This window comes from Moschus berezovskii, chromosome 1, assembly GCF_049115385.1.
Source record: "Moschus berezovskii isolate FMDL1 chromosome 1, NW_MosBer_1.0, whole genome shotgun sequence".
In the NCBI taxonomy this organism is placed as follows: Eukaryota; Metazoa; Chordata; class Mammalia; order Artiodactyla; family Moschidae; genus Moschus; species Moschus berezovskii.
This window is the reverse complement of record NC_142460.1, coordinates 60,760,675-60,787,045: the sequence shown is the minus strand read 5'-3', so window position 1 is coordinate 60,787,045 and position 26,371 is coordinate 60,760,675.

Below are 26,371 nucleotides of genomic sequence, written 5' to 3'. Positions count from 1 at the left end.
AGGATCAAGCAGTTCCTGAGGAATTTGTAGTTTTACAGAGGAGATAGAAAAGCACATAGACAACTGCAAATCACAAAAATAAGAAAATTTGCTAAATGACAGGGGTACAATGAGGTTAGGAGATGTGAGAAAACCAATATTTTATTAGTTGTAAGAATCTGAGAAAAATGTTGACTCCACTCATTAGGCATTCTGGGTGCTCCTATCTTAAAATTAGACAGTATGGCAATATGTCTACCATGAGAACACATGTGTGTATGTGTGCATGTGTCAGTATATGCATATATGCTTCAAGACTATTGTACTTGTCATTTGTTATATTCATATTCATGTATGCGCATGCACACATTTACAGCCATGCATGTGTAATAAATATACATTTGCATAGAGACAAGTTACCAGAATGCCTAGCCTAGAGTAGAGGTTTAAAGCAGAGAGTTGTGTCATTGTCCTGGATTACTTTTTAACTGTTTTAATTTTTAATTATACTGTGCTTGAATGAACTATTTACTTCCAGGTCTCTGACCATTTAAGAACTTATTTAATTATGATTACTTTTTGATAGTATTTTTATTGTACAATGAAAACTTACTTTTATATTTTTAAAACTGGAAATAATTGACAAAACCCAAATATTGCTGACATGTGTACCAAAAAATGTTTTGTCCCTCTATATCTAACTTGCAAAGATTAGTCCTGAATTTACAGCATAAGCACACAACAATCCTCCTATTCACTATTTTTATTTTTTAAGTTTTGCTGAATAAATCTGTGAAGGAACCAAACACTTTTGTCCATGTACTGTTCTTCAGAAACCTTGGTAGTTTTCTGGAACTAGAGGGTGTGTTCTTGACTTTGACCTCCAGCAAGGAGGAACTCACATTCTATCTTAAGTGCTGCCCTGGAGCATATTTTCTAAACGTCCTGTCCTTACTGGTGTTTTTGCCTCTCCTTACCAACTGCAGTAAATTTTTAGTCTTTGGACTTGGGTCTTACAGTTTTATATGGCTTCTTTCACCAAATATATAGATAGCATCTCTTTGCACAGAGTACTTGTTCAGTATGGATAGGTAAAAGCAAGTAGCTTATTTGACAGGGGTGAATTCCTCAGGAATTATTGTCAGGAATTATTCTTTCATCAAAGATTATTTCAAAAGTACCCTTGACATGAGAGGAATTGAAATCAGATTGCCTGCTTTCTTAGTACTGAGAATGTAATTCTGATAATGATCTTTGTTTTATTCTGTCCCAATTTGTAACATTTTCCATCTACAGAAAGAGTATATGCCTCTTACATCATATATCAGATCACCAGTATAGTAGTTGGGATGGTGGTCTATCAGTATGCCCAAACTGAAGTTATTTTTAAATCAATACTTCTAATGTTAACATTGATGTTTACATGTTCTACTCAGAAAAAGAAAACTGCATTGACAACAAACTAGACCATTTAAAAAATTTTTTAAATCTGAATTAAACATTGAAGACAAAGACATTAACAGAAAATTATGGATATTCTTTTACTCACTAAAAATGATCTTTTGCCTGAGCTGGCAAACATCACTCAACAATATTAAATAAAATTTGTATCTGCCAATATAATATCCACACTGCAGATTATCCATAATAAATTACTCTCCTGATAACCACTATATTCTAATTGAGCTCATCTTCCAATCAATTGTTATATTAGAAGACACATTTATTAATTTTAACTATCAGTTCAGTTCAGTTCAGTCGCTCAGTCGTGTCCGACTCTTTGCAACCGCATGAATCAGAGCATGCCAGGCCTCCCTGTCCATCACCAATTCCTGGAGTTCACTCAAACTCATGTCCAACGAGTTGGTGATGCCATCCAGCCATCTCATTCTCTGTTGTCCCCGTCTCCTCCCACCCCCAATCCCTCCTAGTATCAGAGTCTTTTCCAGTGAGTCAACTCGTCACATGCGGTACCAATACCAAAGTATTGGAGTTTCAGCGTTAGCATCAGTCCTTCCAATGAACACCCAGGATTGATCTCCTTTAGAATGATGTGGTTGTATCTCCTTGCAGTACAAGGTCCTCTGAAGAGTCTTCTCCAGCACCACAGTTCAAAAACATCTATTCTTTGGCGATCAGCTTTCTTCACAGTCCAACTCTCACATACATACATGGCCACGGGAAAAACCATAGCCTTGACTAGAGGGACCTTGATTGGCAAAGTAATGTCTCTGCTTTTCAATATGCCATCCAGGTTGGTCATAACTTTCCTTCCAAGGAGTAACCGTCTTTTAATTTCATGGCTGCAATCAGCAGCTGCAGTGATTTTGCAGCCCAAAAAAATAAAGTCTGACATTGCTTCCACTGTTTCCCCATCTATTTCCCATGAAGTGATGGGACCAGATGCCATGATCTTTGTTTTCTGAATGTTGAGCTTCAAGCCAACATTTCACTCTCCTCTTTCACTTTCATTAAGAGGCCTTTGAGTTCCTCTTCACTTTCTGCCATAAGGGTGGTGTCATCTGCATATCTGAGGTTATTGATATTTCTCCCAGCAATCTTGATTCCAGCTTGTGCTTCTTCCAGCCCAGCGTTCCTCATGATGTATTCTGCATATAAGTTAAATAAGCAGGGTGACAATATACAACCTTGACGTACTCCTTTTCCTATTTGGAACCAGTCTGTGGTTCCATGTCCAGTTCTAACTGTTGCTTCCTGACCTGCATACAGGTTTCTCAAGAGGCAGGTCAGTTGGTCTGGTATTCCCATCTCTTTCAGAATGTTCCACAGTTTATTGTGATCCACATAGTCAAAGGCTTTGGCATAGTCAATGAAGCAGAAATAGATGTTTTTCTGGAACTCTCTTGCTTTCTCCATGATCCAGCGGATGTTGGCAATTTGATCTCTGGTGTCTCTGCCTTTTCTAACTATAAAATGTAATAAATATAATTATGAGGGTAATTTTTTTCCTTAAATTTCAGGCATAGATAGGGACGAATGTTGAAAGGAGCTGTATTCTAGTTCTGAATACGTTTATACTCATTTGATAAGCTTCTCTGAAATGTCTGTGAGAGGTAATAGTATTCTACTGCCTAACTGAGATGTTTAAATATGATTGATTCAGGGTTATTCCATGCACATTTGCAATTTAAACAGTTCTAGTGCTTCCCAGGTGGCTCAGTGGTAAAGAATCTGCCTGCAGTTCAGGTGACCTGAGTTTGATCCCTGGGTCAGGAAGATCCCCTGGAGAAGGGAATTGCAACCCACTCTTGTATTCTTGCCTTGTAAATCCCCTGGGCAGAAAAGCCTGGAGGGCTACTGTTCACAGGGTCGCAAAGAGTTGGACACTACTGAGTATGAGCCACCGCCACAGGCCCCAAGTATTCCTTTTTTATCCCAACTGTCAGCATCCAGTTTAGAAGGTATTTTTTAGGTCATTTATCTATAAAAACTTTGAGCTATGGATTAGTTTAATTCAGATATATTTCCCTAGTCCCAACCAAGCCTGAAAATATAAAGATGAATAAGTTTCATTTTGAAGAGCATAGGTGTGATTGTTCACCAAGATATCCTGTACCAAGCTTTGTATGGATTCCAGCACTGGAGAAGAAATTATTCAGAAAAATTAGATGTTTCAGAATTCAGCTTTGCTGTGTAACCCACATTGTCTACCTAGATCAAAGTGATGGTATTGTATGGCACTAACAAGGAAATGGCAACCCACTCCAGTATTCTTGCCTGGAGAATTCCAGGGTAAGGGGAGCCTGGTGGGCTGCCGTCTATGGGGTTGCACAGAGTCGGACATGACTGAAGCGACTTAGCAGCAGAAGCAACAAAGAAGTTAATTTATTTCCAGTGTTGATACTGCCATTTTCACGATCTCATTCTTTTTAGTCCCTTATGACCTTCTCTGGAATTGGAAACTGTTGTTCTGCCCTTCCCTTCTAACTTTCACAAGCTGAGTAGATATGCTGACTAACTCCCTTTAAATAGACATCAAACATTGTCATTAAAATCCCATCAATGAAATAGCTTTCAAAATTACATTTGTTTTCCATGATTTGCCCACAGGGCTTTTCAATAAAAAGTAAAGATCCCCATTTTAAAAGACTGCAAAATTCTCACCAGCTTCAACTCCCTGATGACTTTAATCTAAATAAAGGTCATTGCAATCCTATTACAATAAAGTTGTTAGGAAAGACCAAGAGAAAACAAAATTGACAGTAGATTCTCCGGTCATAAATATATTCATAAAACCTTATTACTTCAGTTGAAAACCCAGGATATTAGTATTTCAGCTGTGCCAGTTAAAATAGAAATCTGAATTGGTTTAGATCTATTTTCATATTTCTAACACCTATTTGGCAAGATAGAAGCTCTGTAGCTTTTCCAGCATTGGCCAAATAGCAAAAACAACAGTAAAATAAATATATATTTCTGAAAAGCTAGGCTATGATTATATCTAGTAAGAAGTTTCCAGGAAATTTCATTAAGACTAAACATCCCTTCTAATAATTCTATTCCTTAGAAATAGTCATATTTTGAAATTGCTTTACAAATGTTGCAAAGCAAAGTATGATTTAGTAATTGATATGCTTGAAGGATAAGAAAATAACTTCTGAAATAAAATTAATTAACATAATTTTATTAGAAGAAAAACAAATAGCCACCCTTCCATCTTTACCTTAGATACCTATGAAATTGTGGAGCTACATTTATAGTTTATAGAAGGTTAACCAGTTTTATCAATATGATTTTGGTTACAAATTTCAAAGATTTGAGGTATGGTTAAAACTGCATACTGTAGGATTGGTTCTAACTTTTGGAACTCATGCAGAAATGTGTTGAGAAAATAAAGTCTTGTGATAAGTTCTTTAGTCATTAACAAATAATGTGCTCTTCATTATGTTTTCCACACATTTGTGTTAATTAGTGCTTTAAAATTCTATTTGTATATTAACCATAATTAGTTATTCATCATTATACTGCATATCAAATTACTATCTTGATATGTATTCATTTATAAGCAATACTTAGGGTCAAATGTTAACCATATTTTATGTATTTTTCAAAAAAGAAAATAAACTTGCTTTACTTTCAGTTATAAATGTTGAATCTGATTTTTTTCTCCCTGACATTTCTCACATCTGAACTTTGTTGTGAATGATTCACTTTAGAAGAAACACATTGAAAAAGCAAGTTGGATGGCACACTGGCAAATTTTTCACTCACTCTTTTTCAAAAAAATAAAACATCAAGTAATGGAGTAACTATCAAGTGTCTGAAACATTTTCCTTTAAGCACCAAATTTAACATTCACTTTAACACAGGCATTTTTTCTAAAATTGATTGCAGTATTCTATGCCTTTATGGAAATAATTTCCTAATGGAAATTATTTTTAATGTTTAAGGATATGATGATGAGTGTTATTACATTCTTTTAAATATAAATTCTTTAAAATTACTGAAGTACATAAAATTATCTACTCCTACACTTAAAGGCCCTAAACTTATATAATTTGCAATTTTTGTACTACTTTTTCAGTATCTCTGGCATCTTGTTCAATGAAACAATACCAAAGTAACTTTCTTTTTAGAATTAGTATCTAGCAGTCATTAATACTACATAAGCTTTGCTTCAGAAAAGTTGGGTTTGAGTACAGGGTATATCATGGAACTTGGTTAAATTAATAACCTAATGATGCCTCAGTTGTGACAATAAGATCTAAACTAGAATATCATGCTGTGAGGTTTAATTAAAATAGAGCATGCAGAGCTGCTTGAGTACTAATAAACAGTCAATAAATGCCATTTCTTGCTATTATTATGACTCTAAGAACAATGCCTATTAGATTGGACATTTGAACTAAAATCTGAGAGTTGAGTAGTCAGTTATGCAAAGACTAGAGTAAAAAAACATTTCAAGCAAAGTTCCAGCAGAGATGTCCATGAAGTAACAATAGTATTTTCGAGTAACAGAGATGAAGTCAGGATGCTTTTAGTAAAAATATGAGATAAGGTTGGAGATGTAAGGACATTTCACAAAGTGCCTGTAGAACATGACAGAAAGCCTGAATTATTTCTTAGTGTGGCAAGAAATCATTGCATGAGTTTCAGTAGTCAAGATCTGATTTCTGTTTAAAAATAATATTCTCATTGCTTTTTATGTAGGAAACACTATGTGAATAAAAGTAGGAAGACAAGAGGTATAATGTAGGTCAAAAAACAAAACAAGGTAATTTTCATAGAGATTGAAAAAAAAAGCATGTTTTTCTCATGTTTTATTCTTGAATTCCATAAAATTTGATCCATGATACTCTAAGGGAATTACTGGTTTGCTCATATTTTTTCAAGCCTGAGTGTTCTGAAAAAACACTTTCATGTGCTGCTGTTATTCCATACAAATCAGCACGTTATCCTTTACAAATCACAAACACATCCTTGGGTTTATTATGGATTGATATATGCACACAGTGACCAGATTCATTGATTAAAGAATTAATCTTCAGTATTACAGAATGTGACCTTATTTTGAAGCAGGTGTTGCAGATGGAATAAGTCAAGTTTAAATGAGATCATTCTGGAGTAGGATGGGCTCCTGATCTAATGATGACTGGTATCCTTATTAAAACAAACAAGGCAAACAAAAAGTGCCATGAGAAGATATGCCTACGTGAACACAGGGAGACCACCTGGTGCAGATTGGCGTTATGTGGCCACATGTCAAGGAATTACAAGAAACTACCAGAGAGGCTCAAAGCAGATGTATTGCTAGAGCTTAGAAGGAACATAGCCCTGACTCACCTTGATTTCAGACTTCTAGCCTCTAGAACTACAAGACAAGAAATTTCTGTTATTCTAAACCACCCAATTTGCAGTAGTTTGTTACAGTGAAATGAAAGTTGCTCAGTTGTGTCGGACTCTTTGTAACCTGGTGGACTATACAGTCCATGGAATTCTCCAGGCCAGAATAATGGAGTAGGTAGCCTTTCCCTTCTCCAGTGGATCTTCCCAACCCAGGAATCAATCTGGGGTCTCCTGCGTTGCAGGTGGATTGTTTACAAACTGAGTTATCAGGGAAGCAAACTATTGCAGAATTATATAATAGTACTATCATAAGAAGAGGCTTTCCAGGTGGTGCAGTGGTAAAGAATCTGACTCAGTGCTGGAGACACAAGAGTTGCAGGTTCAATCCCTGGGTCAGGAAGAGCCCCTGATATAGGAAATGACAACCCACTCCAGTATTCTTGCCTGAAAATTTCCATGGACAGAGGAAATTGGTTGGATATAGTCCATGGAGTAGCAAGGAGTTGGACATAACTGAGCATGCATGCACATACATCATCTGAAGAAATTAAGACAGGTTTTATAATTAATCCAAGATCAGATAGCATTAACATTAGAGCTAAAGTTTCAGCCAACAATCTGACTCCAGATTGTGAACTCTTAACAGTGATGCAAAACTGCCTGATATATGACATTAAGATACCCCTTCAGTGTGAATGAGCTTTCTGCAGCAACTATTTTTTATCTGCTGAAGAGAAATTTAAGATTTTTCTTGTAGCAATGAAAGTATTTCTCAAAAACTTGTATTTGGATCAAAAAATTTAGCTTTAAATATACTAGTAAGAGTTCTTTAGTTGGAATTTATAATAACCTGTACACTTATTATAATTTTCACATTTTATAGAAAGCATATGATAAGTAAGTTTTGCTTTGAAGACTATTTTAGGGGATTATTATCAATTAAATATTAGATACTATTAATAAATTGGGTATTTAGCTACTCTAAATCAGTCTTTCAAAAAAATCTTTGGCAAAACTATGAAACTTTGAAGAAAGCCATTGTTTAGCTTTTTATCTCCTAACAATTGTCTAAATGTACTTTAATATGACATAGAGACGTGTGACGTACCAGGTTAATGTAGTTTGTAACCCATTTTATTCATATTCTTCTATTTTTATGATTATTATAAGTTCTAAAATAAAGTACATATCTTTAATGAATATTGCTTGTAAGTGGGAGGATCTAAACTTAATTTAAAAGTTTAAAATGCAGTGGCCTTGTGTAAAATGTACTTGTTTGTAAGGCTTTTTCTTATGTCTTCATACTGTATTTCTGTGCTATAAACCTTAAAGTCCATGTTATATAAATTAAATATTGAGTCACATTTTAAAATTACTGAACTTTTAAAGTACTTTTATACAAATAATTCAAAAATTATTTTGCTTACTACTAAACCTAGATAACATATTAAAAAGCAGAGACATTACTTTGCCAACCAAGGTCCGTCTAGTCAAGGCTATGGTTTTTCCCGTGGTCATGTATGGACGCAAGAGTTGGACTGTGAAGAAAGCTGATAGCTGAAGAATTGATGCTTTTGAACTGTGGTGCTGGAGAAGACTCTTGAAAGTCCCTTGGACTGCAAGGAGATCCAACCAGTCCATTCTAAAGGAGATCAATCCTGGGTGTTCATTGGAAGGACTGATGCTAAAGCTGAAACTGCAATACTTTGGCCACCTCATGCGATGAGTTGACTCACTGGAAAAGACTCTGATGCTGGCAAAGGTTGGGGGTGGGAGGAGAAGGGGACAACAGAGAATGAGATGGCTGGATGGCATCACCGACTCGATGGAGATGAGTTTGAGTGAACTCCGGGAGTTGGTGACGGACAGGGAGGCCTGGCGTGCTGTGATTCGTGGGGTCGCAAAGAGTCGGACAGGACTGAGCGACTGAACTGAACTGAACTGAATTTAATCAGAGAAAATATCTTTTTTTATTGGTAAAAATATTCATGCATAAAGTGAGTAAGGCAGAGGTCATTAAGTTACCAGGGTCCCTAGTGGCTCAGATAGTAAAACATCTGCCTGCCATGCAGGAGTCCCTGGCTTAATTTCTGGGTCAGGATGATCACCTGAAGAAGAGACAAGTTATCTACTCCCACCACCTGACACTGTAGAGGAAGTCTCTGACACTCAACAAAACGAAATCCTTGGCTAAATTCCCGGAATGAATAGCAGCACAGCCTAGAATAATGGCATACTGGTTTCTTAACTTTTAGATTTTGCACTTTCTAATACATTATTCTGCCTGTCATAACTTCCCTATGTTAGGAACTGATTTTTTAAAATCGTCGTGTTCCATAGCCTGTCTACTTGTTTCATGTACCCCTTACTATTTAAACATGTTCCAATGGTCAATCAGCATTACTATTTAAAATGACTAAATTTTTTAAACATTGTTCTCCCATCTACACTGCAATTTTATAGTTTTGTTTATCTTTAGAAATTCTTTTTCTCAAATGATAAATTTACTTTTAAATAGGAAAAAATATAATCTTTCTTTTATTCCCATCTCTATATTGATTGCCCTCAAGATAGCTCCCTAATTAGTCAAATGGTTGCACCTAATTAGCTGAGCTCTAATTTTGATCTGTCTGTTCACTACCTTCTTCTTGACTGAGACAAGCCCTTGGGATATGAAAGCTTGTCATCAGAGTTTCTGACTGTGAAGGGTTATAGTTGACATAATTGCTGAACATTTTATTTGTCATTCAGTCTTTTCCTTGCCTCTTGCTAGGAAAGTACTACTTGCCACAAAAATATATTTATCTATCTTAACCTTTCTGATCCAAACCCGCTCATGATTGCCCAAGCTAGATCACAATTACAGGTGAATGGTTTCTATGTTAAGGTGAAAACAGATACTGTATTTTTAACCACTCCATACTAACTGTATTCTTTTAGGGAATAAAAGACAAAGGAGGGATCTGAGGACAAAGAAGGGATCTGAGTACAAACCTTTTTGCCACTTACTTTTTAAAAATGTGATTCCAGTGCTATTGGAAAGTATCCATAAAGAAGGTTGGAATATCATGTTGGTTTAGCTGAATTTGGATGGTTGGCATAAATAGAGTGAGGGTGCCACTTCAGTCTCAATCAAACTGTCCATATGCTGATCATATTTCTCATTATTGCTTTGAGAGGTGTGATCACTTTAGGCATAGTATCTCTCAGCAGCACCATTATTCTTCATTCTTATCAGGCTATATAAAGTCATAAGGAGAAGTAGACCAATTGAACTTTCTGGTATGTATCTGTAAAACAAATGCCATCCAAATATAGTAGTAACACTGAAAATGCAATTTGTGTTTAAATAATTATATCTTTTGTAAATACTTGCTTTTTTCCTTTATTGCTATTCATGTGTTTGAGTGGGCACCTTATCTTTTTTTTTTTTTTTAATGACATAGCTGAAATTATCTAAGGAGACAGTGACAACATATCTGAGTAAATATCCCTTAAACAACATAATTCTTCTGTAGAATGATACATTTTACTAAGAAACACATAAAATCACAGAGATTATTTTAGCAGTTGACAGAAATTATACTCTTTAATACATACCATTGTGAAACCTGGGGAAAATAATCTTTGCAAACCACATTACCTTTAAAACACAGAATGCTCACTATGGAAAAGTAGTTGTTTGATCTCTTTTCATATTTTATGCTGCCAAGCACTTAACACAAGTATTTTTTGCAATCTTAGGGCATGCCTCCTCTTGGGTTTAAGAAAAGAATGATTTTGTAGTAAAGAATTGAGCACCTAATAAGCATATCGAAAACTCTTACTGGTTGATTAGCTGACCTGTCTTTATGAGTGCCATTCTTCCATTCATTAATGCATTTGATAACTGCTTTCCTAGTAAAGGAAAACAGTAAAACTGTTTTCATCAATTAAAGCATTAGCTAATCATGTGATGGATTAAAATTCAGCCCCACTACCACCACCTCCATCACTAAAGCAGAGTCCAATAAGATTTCCAATGAGCACATTAGGATTTATACCTCAAAATCATCAAATTTTTGCTGCCACATTCTCTCTTCAACTGCTAAAATTCACAAGGTTTAGGAGACAATTTAAACTAATTGAAGGTTCATTCTTCTGTTTACCCTCAGTTCAGTTCAGTTCAGTTCAGTCGCTCAGTCGTGTCCGACTCTCCACGACCCCATGAATCACAGCACGCCAGGCCTCCCTGTCTATCACCAACTCCCGGAGTATACTCATACTCATGTCCACAGAGTCGGTGATGCCATCTAGCCATCTCATTCTCTGTCGTACCCCTCTCCTCCCGCCCCCAACCTTTCCCTATTCAAGACACAGTCATTCGTTATATTCAAAAATTAATCAGGAAATATAGATAAGTAACATAAAACAGAAAAAAAAAAATCACCCTAAATCTAATCACACAAAGTTAAGTACTCCTATCATTTTCTACACACATATCATTTTGTAAAAACTCTTTCAGGTTTTTCCCCATGATTTTATATTGACATACTATTGGCATTACAACACCCTCTGTTGTATAGTGTGTATTTGTTACTAAATATTTTTATTAATCTTTTTCTATCAAGAAAATGTAATTACATTTCCATTTCACAGGGCTGTATAATAATAGCCTTCAGTTCAGTTCAGTTCAGTCGCTCAGTCATGTCCAACTCTTTGTTACCCCATGAATCACAGCACACCAGGCCTCCCTGTCCATCACCAACTCCCGGAGTTCACTCAAACTCATGTCCATCGAGTCAGTGATGCCATCCAGCCATCTCATTCTCTGTCATCCCCTTCTCCTCCTGCCCCCAATCCCTCCCAGCATCAGAGTCTTTTCCAGTGAGTCAACTCGTTGCATGAGGTGGCCAAAGTATTGGAGTTTCAGCTTCAGCATCAGTCCTTCCAGTGAACACCCAGGATTGATCTCTTTTAGAATGGACTGGTTGGATCTCCTTGCAGTCCAAGGGACTCTCAAGAGTCTTCTCCAGCACCTTAATATTCCATAATTCTAATAAGAAGACACCTATTCTGGACCTTAAGTTATTTTCAAATTTATAAAAGTATTTACAAATAGCCATTTTATTGGTTTCAACCGGATATTAAAAATGATTTACATGAAATTTCATCTTTAGCATATACATATTTTATATTTGTATATTCTATCTCTTCTTTCATTTTCATTAATTATTGGCATCTTATTATTATTTATATATTTTAATATACAGTCTCCAAAGTAACAAATCTGAATAATCCATTTATGTTAGTCATTTTAAGAACAATGGTGTTACAGGAAAATAATTTATGTATTTTGTGCTTTCTTCTCATTTCATCACAATGGACATTAAAATAGATGTGTAAATAAGTGTCTAAGTTGAATAAAGTTAGTGACATTCCTGTTTCATCAAGGGCATTTAGAAAGTGAAACTGGCATTTTTATTTTATGAGCATAGTTTGGTGCCACTGTCAGAACTTTACTCACCATTGCTTTTGAACCATCACTACAAATGTAGTATAGTGGAAAAAGGCAAATCATGCCTTGAAATTATTTTGAAATAGTTTCCACTTTGGGTCTTCCCAAAAGAAATTGAATCATCTATCAGTTAGCAAAGTACTTTTATCTACTACAGACCTAATGAGACTGATTTTGTAATGTTGCCCTGGTAGTCTTAGAAGCATTCTCTCAATAAGTACCTATTGAGCACATTTCTAGTCTGTGAGTGAGTGAGTGAAAGTCTCTTAGTTGTGTCCAACTCTTTACAACCCCATGGTCTGTAGCCCACCATGCTCCTCTGTCCATGGAGTTCTCCAGGCAAGAATACTGGAGTGGGTTGCCATTCCCTTCTCCAGGGCATCTTGCTGATTCAGGAATTGAACCCAGGTCTCCTGCATTGCAGGCGAACTCTTTACCATCTTAGCCACCAGGGAAGTCTTTCTAGTCTGTGGAGACACATTAATGAATAAAATCATGAGTGAGACTCATTGATGTCTTTTAAAGTGCATGAATAGTCATCAGATGTGAAAATATTGAAGAAATGTTGAAGAGGAACTGATCGTTGCATAATATTGTAAGATACTAGAAGATGTGATTTACCACACATGGATTTCAATTTTAAGTGAGGCTTAAAGAAAGGACTTGGTATTTGGCTTATTACTGATACATTTTTTTAATAGGTGAATGATTATCTCTAGTGAAAACTCTCTTTAAAGAGACATTTCAACTTTTGAGCTTACCTTGAAAGCTGCTTACTAAATTACCTATTTAGAAATATTTAATAGTGGTGTTGAAGAAGACTCTTGAAAGTCCCTTGGACTGCAAGGAGATCCAACCAGTTCATCCTAAAGGCGATCTGTCCTGGGTGTTCTTTGGAAGGACTGATGCTGAAGCTGAAACTCCAATACTTTGGCCACCTCATGCGAAGAGTTGACTCATTGGAAAAGACCCTGATTCTGGGAGGGATTGGGGGCAGGAGGAGAAGGGGACGACAGAGGATGAGATGGCTGGATGGCATCACCGACTCGATGGACATTAGTTTGGGTAAACTTTGGGAGTTGGTCTGCTGCGATTCATGGGGTCGCAAAGAGTTGGACACGACTGAGCGAATGAACTGAACTGAACTGAACTGAATAATATATGTTATGGTGCTGCTTATGTTTTGGAGAGCTCATATCAGTGAAACTTTGTCAGCTTATATAAAACAAAGAAAATGGCTTTGATCTGGTGTTATCAAAAATTTCAGGAAACGAAAGTTAATCAGTAGATTGCAATGTATTCTCATGAGTTCCTGTCTATGTGTGTGCTCAGTCACTTCAATCATGTCTGATTTTTTGCGACCCTATGAAATGTAGCTGATCAGGCTCCTTTGTCTGGGATTCTTCAGGCAAGAATACTGGAGGGGGTTGTCATACCCTCCTCCAGGGGAATCTTCCCAAACCAGGGATTGATCCTGTGTCTCCTGCCTCTTCTACCTTCCCAGGCAGCCCTTTACTCACTGAGCTACCTGGGAAGCCTTATGAGTTCCTAGTATGTAATTTCTCAATATACCTATAAAACACCTGTTTGGCAGGGAAAACAGAGCACAGATGAAAATTATACAGTTAAATGAATGAAAATTAAGACTCACAACCAACCAATTTCTAGGTGAAAAACAGTTGGAGACATATCAAGGAAGATCATTGGTGACTTGTAGATGTTACACTGTGTTTATCAGGTAAGAATGGTTTGCCCGGTAGTAGATAAGAAGGCTGAAGCCTTTCCAACAGATTCCTGTTTGCAGGTTTACAGATGCCTTATTTTACCAACTATAAAACTTGGGAAACTAGAAATAAACTATACTTTTCATCCTTATCAATTCATACCTTTCCATAAACTTTCTGAGACTTCTTTAATCATAGTCTGTCAGGATGCTGAGTAGAGGCTGTGGGCCATGGTTTTATTTTAGGAGTTATAGTTCCAACACCTAAGATTTATAGGCAAAAACAAAATCAGGAGGAACCAAGAGCAATATATTTTCAAATTAAGATATCTAAATGGCAGGCCTTACTGAAGCATAGCACCCAAGTCTAGGGAGAGTTGTCCTGTATAAAGGTACTAAAGATGTCAGGCTTTGTGTTAAGAGATGTATTTATCCTTCTCAGACTGTGGACTGGAGAGCAGGATGCTTCAGGCCTCCAGATGAATAGTGGCAATAGCAAAGGAATAGTCCCATATTTTCTTCCTTGGCAAATATTAGGTCTATTTGGACATATATTTTATAAGTTAAGTAATCAGTAAAAGAATACTAAAAATAAAAAAATGTGAAATATATTTTAAAAAAGAAAAGTAATTATTATAGAATAGTAGGAAAGTTCCCCACAATTAATCAAATAAAGGAAAAATATTTAGAGAGATTAATATTCTTTAAAAAGTACAAGAAAACATCAGCTCAATGAAATGAAAGTGAGAGATCATAAAGCAACATCTAGAGGAATGATAGCAGACTGAGGATTAATAACATCATATTGAGGTATAAGCACTTAAATGAAAACATAAATTAAAATGTATTTGAAAATGTAATAATAAATTCATAGTTCATTCAGTTAGGAAACTGGAAAGAATGAACTAAGGAAAACTTCAACAATTATTGTCAGGACATTTTGAGAAAGTCTCCTAGAATGTCAAGTATATGGCCAGTAATTCAACCTTTCCAAGAATAGATGGTTGGCATTGAGCAGAAAGGGGGAGAAAATGAGTATTAACCCACTTGTGTGAAGGAAATAATAAAATTTAGAAGGCAACTTCCTCATTTGACAAACTTCCTGGCTAGCTGTTCTCAAAGTCCTTATTAACTCTAAAAAAATTAGTAAAAGGACAACCATTCATTATATTTTGAATTATAATGATAAAGGAAAACTTATCAACATATACAAAAACTACCAGGTTACTTAAAAAACAAAACAGAAAAATCATGTCAGATTATGTTCAGACTTTATCTTTGAAAAGCTAAATGCCAGGAAAATGTTGATAAATGTTTGCTGCTGCTGCTGCTAAGTCGCCTCAGTCGTGTCTGACTCTGTGCGACCCCACAGATGGCAGCCCACCAGGCTCCCCCGTCCCTGGGATTCTCCAGGCAAGAACACTGGAGTGGGTTGCCATTTCCTTCTCCAATGCATGAAAGTGAAAAGTGAAAGTGAAGTTGCTCAGTCGTGTCTGACCCTTAGCAACCCCATGGACTGAAGCCTACCAGGCTCCTCCATCCATGGGATTTTCTGGGCAAGAGTACTGGAGTGGGTTGTCATTAGAAATTTTAAAATGATACTATGTTAATTTGTCACTTAGTAATTCTGATTTCAGGTACAATATTGGTTATAGAAAATGATCTCAACTTCTTTCCTCATCAGTCACAGAGGAAGAAAGACCAAATTGTCAATATAATATATGTGCCAAAAATATTGTTGCCTGGTCCAAGAACTTGACCTTTTTGGTTGCTATGACAAATATGTTTTGATTTTCCAGATGGATGCCTCAGAATTTGTAATTCTGAAGATATTCAAATTTCAAATTATTTTACTATCCTTGTTCACTTGGATTCTATTCTTCCCAAACAAAATTTTGTTTGCATATTGGCTGCCAAAATAAAATACCTACAAAGAGAGAATTTTCTAGCAGGAAAACTTGTATTCAATTTTCCTTTGAAGTTGTTATTTTGAAATACTTGAATGTGGATAATTTGACATATGGTTTGTACATCAATCTAGAATATCTTAAAAATAGAAACACTCTTACTTTGTGAGAAATTTTTGTGTCTCAAACTTAGGGCAAATTTTTGTACTATGTAATGTTTGCTAATGTTTATAAGGCTTCCATGGACCTAAATAACTAGTTGGGTTTACTTTTCTTATTTAAAATTCTGCTTTGGATGTTAGGTTTCAAACATTCATTTCCTTAATATCATAGTAAGTACAGTAGAATTCTATTTTTTATTCATGTTTTATGTGAGATAATTGAGCCTCCAAAAAGATAGGAAACTTGAGAGTAGTCAGTTTGTTGTCTTGAAAACCTCCTTAATTAGCATATTTTGTATACCTTTTTGCAATATAGAGACAATAAAAATTCATTTTAATATAAATTCCTCCACCACCTTTAAACTTCTATTTTGGTAAATTAAAATTCATTGTATTCATTCTAATTCCTAGCACTTGCCTACAAAGCAAACAATATAAACATGTTATAAAGTTTATAAAAATGTTATAACTTGAAGCAAAAATATAGAAGTTCCTGAAATTTGATGTGCAATGAAATCTCATGAATCCTAAATTATTCTGGCAGTACTTTTATTGCATCAACTTCTCCTAGTTATTCTCAATGAATAACTTTGGAAGTATTAAAAAGTTGCAGTTTTCTTACTAGTATCATCATGAAATGTTTTACTGTGTTTTAAAAGCATAAGCTCAGATTTCTGTTTTTTAAAATTGCAGTCAGTCAATTTAAAAAGTTGTGTTAATTACTGCTGTATAGCAAAGTGATCCCTATATATATGTGACTTCTGTGGTGGCTCAGACAGTAAGGAATCTGCTTGCAATGTGTGAGACCTCAGTTTGATCCCTGGGTCAGGAAGATCCCCTGGAGAAGGGAATGGCAACCCATTCCAGTATTCTTGCCTGGAGAAATCTATGGACAAAGGAGCCTGAGGCCTGGCAGGCTACAGTCCATGGGGTTGCAGAGTCAGACATGACTGAGTGACTAACACACACAAACACACACACATACATATATACATTGTTATTTCTTTTTACATTTATCCATTATAAATACATATATATATATATATATATATATAAAAGCTTACATCTGCTCACCCCAACCTTCCAGTCTATCCCTCTCTTAGTCCCCTCCCCCTTGGCAACCACCAGTCTGTTCTCATCTCCACGATTCTGTTTCTGTTTGATAGGTTCATTTGTGTCATATTTTAGATTCCACATTTAAGTAATATCATATGAAAACTCAGATTTCTCACATGGGAGAGTACAGCTCATTTTAGGCTTACAGCAACAATGAAAAGGATAAACTAGGAAAGCTCTGAAAGCAGCATTTTGAAAATGCCAGATCCTTGTTGAGGGGTCAATGTCTGGGAATGTGAACCCTGGGTAATTGCTTCTTTTTTGATAGAGCTCAGGTTTGCTGCTAGGTTACTTTCTGTCTTTCTATGATATGTGATGAACCTGTGTGTATTTAACTAGAGAATGATTGATGCTTGTTATACCTTGGCTCCAAAATCACTGCAGATGCTGATTGCAGCCAAGAAATTAAAAGACACTTACTCCTTGGAAGGAAAGTTATGACCAACCTAGATAGTATATTAAAAAACAGAGACATTACTTTGCCAACAACCAAGGTCCGTCTAGTCAAGGCTATAGTTTTTCCTGTGGTCATGTATGGATGTGACAGTTGGATTGTGAAGAAAGCTGATCACCGAAGAATTGATGCTTTTGAACTGTGGTTCGGGAGAAGACTCTTGAGAGTCCCTTGGACAGCAAGGAGATCCAACCAGTCCATTCTAAAGGAGATCAATCCTGGGTGTTCATTGGAAGGACTGATGCTAAAGCTCAAACTCGAATACTTTGGCCACCTCATGCGACGAGTTGACTCACTGGAAAAGACTCTGATGCTAGGAAGGATTGGGGCTGGGAGGAGACAGGGACAACAGAGAATGAGATGGCTGGATGGCATCACTGACTCGATGGACATGAGTTTGAGTGAACTCCCAGAGTTGGTGATGGACAGGGAGGCCTGGCGTGCTGTGATTCATGGTGTCGCAAAGAGTTGGACACGACTGAGCGACTGAACTGAACTGAACTGATACCTTGGCTTGATGTGCATACTTGGAAAAGGCAATGGCACCCCACTCCAGTACTCTTGCCTGGAAAATCCCATGGACAGTGGAGCCTGGTAGGTTGCAGTCCATGGGCTCGCTAATAGTCAGACATGATTGAGTGACTTCACTTTCACTTTTCACTTTCCTGCATTGGAGAAGGAAATGGCAACCCACTCCAGTGTTCTTGCCTGGAGAATCCAAGGGACTGGGGAGCCTGGTGGGCTGCTGGTTATGGGGTCCCACAGAGTCGGACATGACTGACGTGACTTAGCTGCGGCAGCAGCAGCAGCAGCAGAGGTGCATGCTATTAAATTTCTTTCTGTCACATGTTGGAGGATGTATGTAGTTACTGCTGCTGCTGCTAAGTCACCTCAGTCGTGTCCGACTCTATGCGACCCCATAGATGGCAGCCCACCAGGCTCCCGTCCCTGGGACTCTCCAGGCAAGAACACTGCAGTGGGTTGCCATTTCCTTCTCCAATGCATGAAAGTGAAAAGTGAAAGTGAAGTCGCTCAGTCGTGTCTGACCCTTAGCAACCCCATGGACTGAAGCCTACCAGGCTCCTCCGTCCACTGCCATATTTTATTTGGATAGAAGAAAATAGAACTAAATTTGGATACACATCAGAAACAAATGTTTTCTGAAATTGAGGCTTTGCCTAAATCAAAGAGGTGAACTGGCTATCATATCTCTGTAAATATTTGAAATTAATGAATTTTTGTAGTGGAACTGCTGAAGTCAGAAAATAATGTTTTGTCACATGTAATAATTTTCTGATATGAGTTATATTTTTTTTTTGTGGGGAATAAAATGGAATTGCTTACTGTGTGCATGTCCAAGGACTCCTTGGTGAAAACCATGATGGAAATATGGAAATGGGAACTAAAATTACCCTTTTTCATTTTGAGACAAAATTACATGTACCAGTTATTTATAGCTAAATAACAAATTATCCCAAAGTGACTTAAAAACGTAACATAATAAATGTATATGGTTATGTTCAGATCATCCTAACTTTTGAGGATCTGAAGTATCTTGGTTCAGCAGTTCTTGAAATGGGTTGGGTCTGTTTCTAAGAGACATTCATCAGGACTGTAGTCTTCTGAAGAACGGACTGAGTCAGGAAGATCCACTACAAAGTTTTCTCATATATCTGGCGGATGAGTTGGTGTTGTTTGTTGGTGAGAGGTCTTAGTTCCTCTGAAAGTGGGCCTCTGTACAGGGATGATTCAACACCCATGTGACATGTTGAATGGCTTCTCCAAAAGCAAGTGGTACAATGAAGGAAGAAATTTTCATGTATTTTTTTCCTTAACCTCAGAAGTCACATAGTATAATGTCTAAAATATATAATTGTCCACAATCAGTATTGTTCATTGTGAGAGGGGGCTATGCACATATGTAAATAGAGTAAGTACCCTACCTATGAATGAGTTCTGTTCAGAGAGTGCATTTGTACGTTCAATTTGTTCATAAGCCCAACAACGTTAGCCTGGGAATCCAACTAACACAGTTGGCTATAGAGTACTATGCTGTAATAGGTTTATAATACTTTTTACATAATTAAGACTTGAAAAAATAAACACAAAAATAAATCAACATTTTAAAACTTATAGTGCAGTGCCTTGAAAAGTACAGTAGTACAACTAGCATATATAGAGACTGGCATTGAATCAACTGACAAGAAGAATTACTGGCTGAAGGAGGTAGAAGAAGTGGGAGATGGTAGAGCTAAAGGATCCTCAGCAGCAGAAGATAGGACAAGGTGTAATTTCCCTCATACCTGACATTGATGGAATGTGTGCTGACATCTTTGAAAGTCTGCAACTTGAAGGTTTGTATGTAGGGGACTTACTGTAAAGGATATGAGAATTATTGGAGGATGATTAGATCAGTTCATCTTTTTCTTAATGATTCATGACTTCATGCCCATTCCTTTATGAAAAGTCTATCTCTTCTCTCCAAAGTCTCTCCAAGTTCTATTCCATTTCTAACATCAGCTCAGATACAGGATTTTGTCTTTAAATAAGCTATCCAAAAGTCTACAAGTTGGAGACTTAAATAAATGTTGAAGAGGGCATGGAGAAAAGGGAACCCTCTTACACAGTTGGTGGGAATGCAAACTAGTACAGCCATTATGTAGAACAGTGTGGAGATTCCTTAAGAGACTGGAAATAGAACTGCCATATGACCCAGCAATCCCACTCCTGGGCGTACACACTAAGGTAACCAGAATTGAAAGAGACACATGTACTCCAATGCTCATGGCAGCACTGTTTACAATAGCCAGGACATGGAAGCAACCTAGATGTCCATCTGCAGACAAAAAGATAAGAAAGCTGTGGTACATATACACAATGGAGAATTCAGTTCAGTTCAGTTCAGTAGCTCAGTCGTGTCTGACTCTTTGTGAATCCATGAATCACAGCACTCCAGGCCTCCCTGTCCATCACCAAATCCCGGAGTTCACTTAAACTCATGTCCATCGAGTCGGTGATGCCATCCAGCCATCTCATTCTCTGTTGTCCCCGTCTCCTCCCACCCCCAATCCCTCCCAGATTCAGAGTCTTTTCCAGTGTGTCAACTCTTCGCATGAGGTGGCCAAAGTATTGGAGTTATTACTCAGCAATTAAAAAGAATACATTGAATCAGTTCTAATGAGGTGGATGAAACTGGAGCCTATTATACAGAGTGAAGTAAGCCAGAAAGAAAATACCAATATAGTATACTAATACATATATATGTAATTTAGAAAGATGGTAACGATAACCCTGTATACGAGACAGCAAAAGATACACAGATGTATAGAACAGTCTTTTATACTCTGTGGGAGAGAGCGAGGGTGGGATGATTTGTGACAATGGCATTGAAACATGTATATTCAGTTCAGTTCAGTCACTCAGTCGTGTCCAACTCTTTGCGACCCCATGAACCACAGCACTCCAGGCCTCTCTGTCCATCACCAGCTCCCGGAGTTCACTCAAACTCATGTCCATTGAGTTGGTGATGCCATCCAGCCACCTCATTCTCTGTCGTCTCTGTCTCCTCCTACCCCCAATCGCTACCAGTTATCAGAGTCTTTTCCAGTGAGTCAACTCGTCGCATGAGGAGGCCAAAGTATTGTAGTTTCAGCTTTAGCATCAGTCCTTCCAATGAACACCCAGGATTGATCTCCTCTAGAATGAACTGGTCGGATCTCCTTGCTGTCCAAGGGACTCTCAAGAGTCTTCTCCAGCACCTCAGTTCAAAAGCATCAATTCTTCGGCGATCAGCTTTCTTCACAGTCCAACTCGCACATACATACATGACCACGGGAAAAACCATAGCCTTGACTAGACGGACCTTGGTTATCAAAGTAATGTCTCTGCTTTTAAATATGCTGTCTGGGCTGGTCATAACTTTCCTTCCAAGAGGTAAGTGTCTTTTAATTTTATGGCTGCAATCAGCATCCGCAGTGATTTTGGAGCCCCAAAAAATGAAGTCTGACAATGTTTCCACATCTATTTCCCATGAAGTGATGGGACCAGATGCCATGATCTTCATTTTGGAATGTTAAGCTTCATGCCAACCTTTTCACTCTCCTCTTTCACTTTCATCAAGAGGCCTTTGAGTTCCTCTTCACTTTCTGCCATAAGGGTGGTGTCATCTGCATATCTGAGGTTATTGATATTTCTCCCAGCAATCTTGATTCCAGCTTGTGCTTCTTCCAGCCCAGCGTTCCTCATGATGTACTCTGCATATAAGTTAAATAAGCAAGGTGACAATATACAACCTTGACGTACTCCTTTTCCTATTTGGAACCAGTCTGTTGTTTCATGTCCAGTTCTGACTGTTGCTTCCTGACCTGCATACAGGTTTCTCAGGAGGCAGGTCAGGTGGTCTGGGATTCCCATCTCTTTCAGAATGTTCCACAGTTTATTGTGATCCACACAGTCACAGGCTTTGGCATAGTCAATGAAGCAGAAATAGATGTTTTTCTGGAACTCTCTTGCTTTCTCCATGATCCAGTGGATGTTGGCAATTTGATCTCTGGTGCCTCTGCCTTTTCTAAAACCTGCTTGAACATCTGGAAGTTCACGATTCACATATTGCTGAAGCCTGGCTTGGAGAATTTTGAGCATGACTTTACTAGCGTGTGAGATGCGTGCAATTGTGGGGTAGTTTGAGCATTCTTTGGCATCACCTTTCTTTGGGATTGGAATGAAGACTGATCTTTTCCAGTCCTGTGGCCACTGCTCAGTTTTCCAAATTTGCTGGCATATTAGGTGCAGCACTTTCACAGCATCATCTTTCAGGATTTGAAATAACTCAATTGGAATTTCATCACCTCCACTAGCTTTGTTTGTAGTGATGCTCTCTAAGGCTCACTTGATTTCACATTCCAAGATGTGTGGTTCCAGGTGAGTGATCACGCTATGGTGATTATCTTCGTCGTGAAGATCTTTTTTGTACAGTTCTTCTGTGTATTCTTGCCACCTCTTCTTCATATCTTCTGCTTCTGTTAGGTCCATACCATTTCGGTCCTTTATTGAGCCCATCTTGGCATGAAATGTTCCCTTGGAATCTCTAATTTTTTTGAAAAGATCTCTTGTTTTTCCTATTCTGTTGTTTTCCTCTATTTCTTTGCATTGATCGCTGAGGAAGGCTTTCTTGTCTCTCCTTGCTATTCTTTGGAACTCTGCACTCAGATGCTTATGTCTTTCCTTTCCTCCTTTACTTTTCGCTTTTCTTCTTTTCACAGCTATTTGTAAGGCCTCCTCAGACAGCCATTTTGCTTTTTTGCATTTCTTTTCCATGGGGATGGTCTTGGTCCCTGTCTCCTGTACAATGTCACGAACCTCCGTCCATAGTTCATCAGGTACTCTATCTATCAGATCTAGACCCTTAAATCTATTTCTTACCTTCACTGTATAATCATAAGGGATTTGATTTAGGTCATGTCTGAATGGTTTAGTTGTTTTCCCTACTTTCTTCAATTTCAGTCTGAATTTGGCAATAAGGAGTTCATGATCTGAGCCACAGTCAGCTCCTGGTCTTGTTTTTGCTAACTGTATATAGCTTCTCCATCTTTGGCTGCAAAGAATATAATCAATCTGATTTCGGTATTGACCATGTGGTGATGTCCATGTGTAGAGTCTTCTCTTGTGTTGTTGGAAGAGGGTGTTTGCTATGACCAGTGCGTTCTCTTGACAAAACTCTATTAGCCTTTGCCCTGCTTCATTCCGTGCTCCAAGGCCAAATTTGCCTGTTACTCCAGGAGTTTCTTGACTTTCTACTTTTGCATTCCAGTCCCCTATAATGAAAAGGACATCTTTTTTGGGTGTTAGTTCTAAAAGGTCTTGTAGGTCTTCATAGAACTGTTCAACTTCGGCTTCTTCAGCATTACTAGTTGGGGCATAGACTTGGATTACTGTAATATTGAATGGTTTGCCTTGGAAACGAACAGAAATCATTCTGTCATTTTTAAGATTGCATCCAAGTACTGCATTTCGGACTCTTTTGTTGACCATGATGGCTACTCCATTTCTTCTAAGGGATTCCTGCCCACAGTAGTAGATATAATGGTCATCCGAGTTAAATTCACCCATTCCAGTCCATTTTAGTTCACTGATTCCTAGAATGTCGACGTTCACTCTTGCCATCTCCTGTTTGACCACTTCCAATTTGCCTTGATTCATGGACCTAACATTCCAGGTTCCTATGCAATATTGCTCTTTACAGCATCGGACCTCTTTCTAGCATCAGTCACATGCACAACTGGGTATTTGTTTTGATTTGGCTCCATCCCTTCATTCTTTCTGGAGTTATTTCTCCACTGATCTCCAGTAGCATACTGGGCACCTACCAACCTAGGGAATTCCTCATTCAGTATCCTGTCATTTTGCCTTTTGATACTGTTCATGAGGTTCTCAAGGCAAGTATACTGAAGTGGTTTGCCATTCCCCTCTTCAGTGGACCGCATTCTGTCAGACCTCTCCACCATGACCTGTCCGTCTTGGGTGGCCCCACACGGCATGGCTTAGCTTCACTGAGTTAGACAGGGCTGTGGTCCATATGATCAGATCAACTAGTTTTTTGTGATTATGATTTCAATGTGTCTCCCCTCTAATGCCCCCTCCCAATACCTACCCTCTTATTTGGGTTTCACTTACCTTGGTCGTGGAGTATCTCTTCACAGTTGCTCCAGCAAAGTGCAGCTGCTGTACCTTACCTTGGATGAGGGGTATCTCCTCAAGGCCGCCCCTCCTGACCTTGAGTGTGGAGTAGCTCCTCTCTGGAGGGCCAAGCAGCCACCGCCTCTTGGACGTGGGACAGCTCCTCTCGGCCACCGCCCTAACCTTGGGCATGGGGTAGCTCCTCTTGGCCACGATTCTGCACGTGGCCGGTTGCGCCGGAGCTGGTGTCTCTCGCGTCTGCGCCGCCGGAAACATGTATATTATCATATGTGAAAGGAATCGCCAGTCCAGATTTGATGCATGAATCAGGATGCTTGGGGCTGGTGCACTGGGATGACCCAGAGGGATGATATTGGGAGGGAGCGGGGAAGGGATTTCAAGATGGGGAACACATAAACACCTGGAGAGGATTCATGTCAATGTATGGCAAAACCAATGCAATATTTTAAAGTAAGTAGCCTCCAATTAAGATAAATTAATAATAATAAAAAAAGCAAACAAACAAAAGATTCAAGTGTGGGTGAGACATCTCAGGTGTGGTGCCTAGAATGTAAGTCTTTCTGATCCGAAAACATGTTATCTAAAATCACAAGTTATTTTCCCCACACCACCTCATATCTCCCAATTACAGTCAATATATAACAATTGGACAGAAATAGAATTACTAGCATAGAACTTCTAATTATTACAAGGGGAAATGGGGAAACACAAGGCAGTCACTATTGCATATTTCTGAAATCCAAAATGACACATATCACCAGTTCCTAAGTTAGGGTGCTAAGGCTGAAAATTAGGTACTATGGCTCTTGAAATTGTCCTCTGAGTAATTTCTCCTTTTTCATGAAATATTGCTCTGGTGTGCTACTGAATGACTTTCTCCAACATGCTTTGGATGTTCAGCAGCCTTTGTCTTTTCTTCTCCTTTTAAAATTGACATATAATTGGCATATAACATTGTATAAACTTGTCATATAACATGTTGATTTGATGCCATTATATATAGCAATCTGATTAATACCATAGCATTAGGTAACATCTCTATCACATCGCATAACAGGGTAATACTCTCAGGTTTTATCCATCTAACTGCAAAGGGTAGGATTTTCTTCTTTCTCATAACTAAGAGTCCATTGTGTACCTATGGAATAGGTACACTTGTATTATTCATTCATCTGTTGACAGACATTTAGGATTTTTCCCATATCTTGGTTATGATAAATATTACTGCAATAAACCAGAGAAGGCGATGGCACCCCACTCCAGTACTCTTGCCTGGAAAATCCCATGGGCGGAGGAGCCTGGTAGGCTGCAGTCCAAGGGGTCGCAAAGAGTCAGACATGACTGAGTGACTTCACTTTCACTTTCATGTATTGGAGAAGGAAATGGCTACCCACTCCAGTGTTCTTGCCTGGAGAATTTCAGGGATGGGGGAGCTTGGTGGGCTGCCATCTATGGGATCGCAGAGAGTCAGACACGACTGAGGCGAATTAGCAGCAGCAGCAACAGCTGCAGTAAACATGGAAGTGCAGATATCTTTTCAATACACTGTTTTCATTTCCATTGTGTATATATACAGAAGTGGGATTTCCAGGTCATATGGTGGTTCTATTTTTAATTTTTTGTGAAACTTCAATACACTTTGTAAAACTTCTGGAAGAAAACATACAGATGAAGCTCCTTGACACTAGTCTTGGTGATGATTTTTTTTTTTTTGGATATGACATTAAAAAAAAAAGGAAACAAAAGCAAAAATCAGAGTGGGCCTACAATAAACTAAAAGGCTTCTGCATAGCAACAAAACAAAATGAATAAACCAATAAGCAAAAAACTCACAATCAACAAAATATAGAAGAAACCTATAGATGGGAGAAAATATTTGCAAACCATATACTGAATAAGAAGTGAATATCCAAAATATTTAAAGAACTTACTCAACTCAATAACAAAAGAATGATTTGATTAAAAATCAGCAGGGGAAATAAATGGACATTTTTCCAAAGAAGGAACTCAAATGGCCAACAGGTACATGAA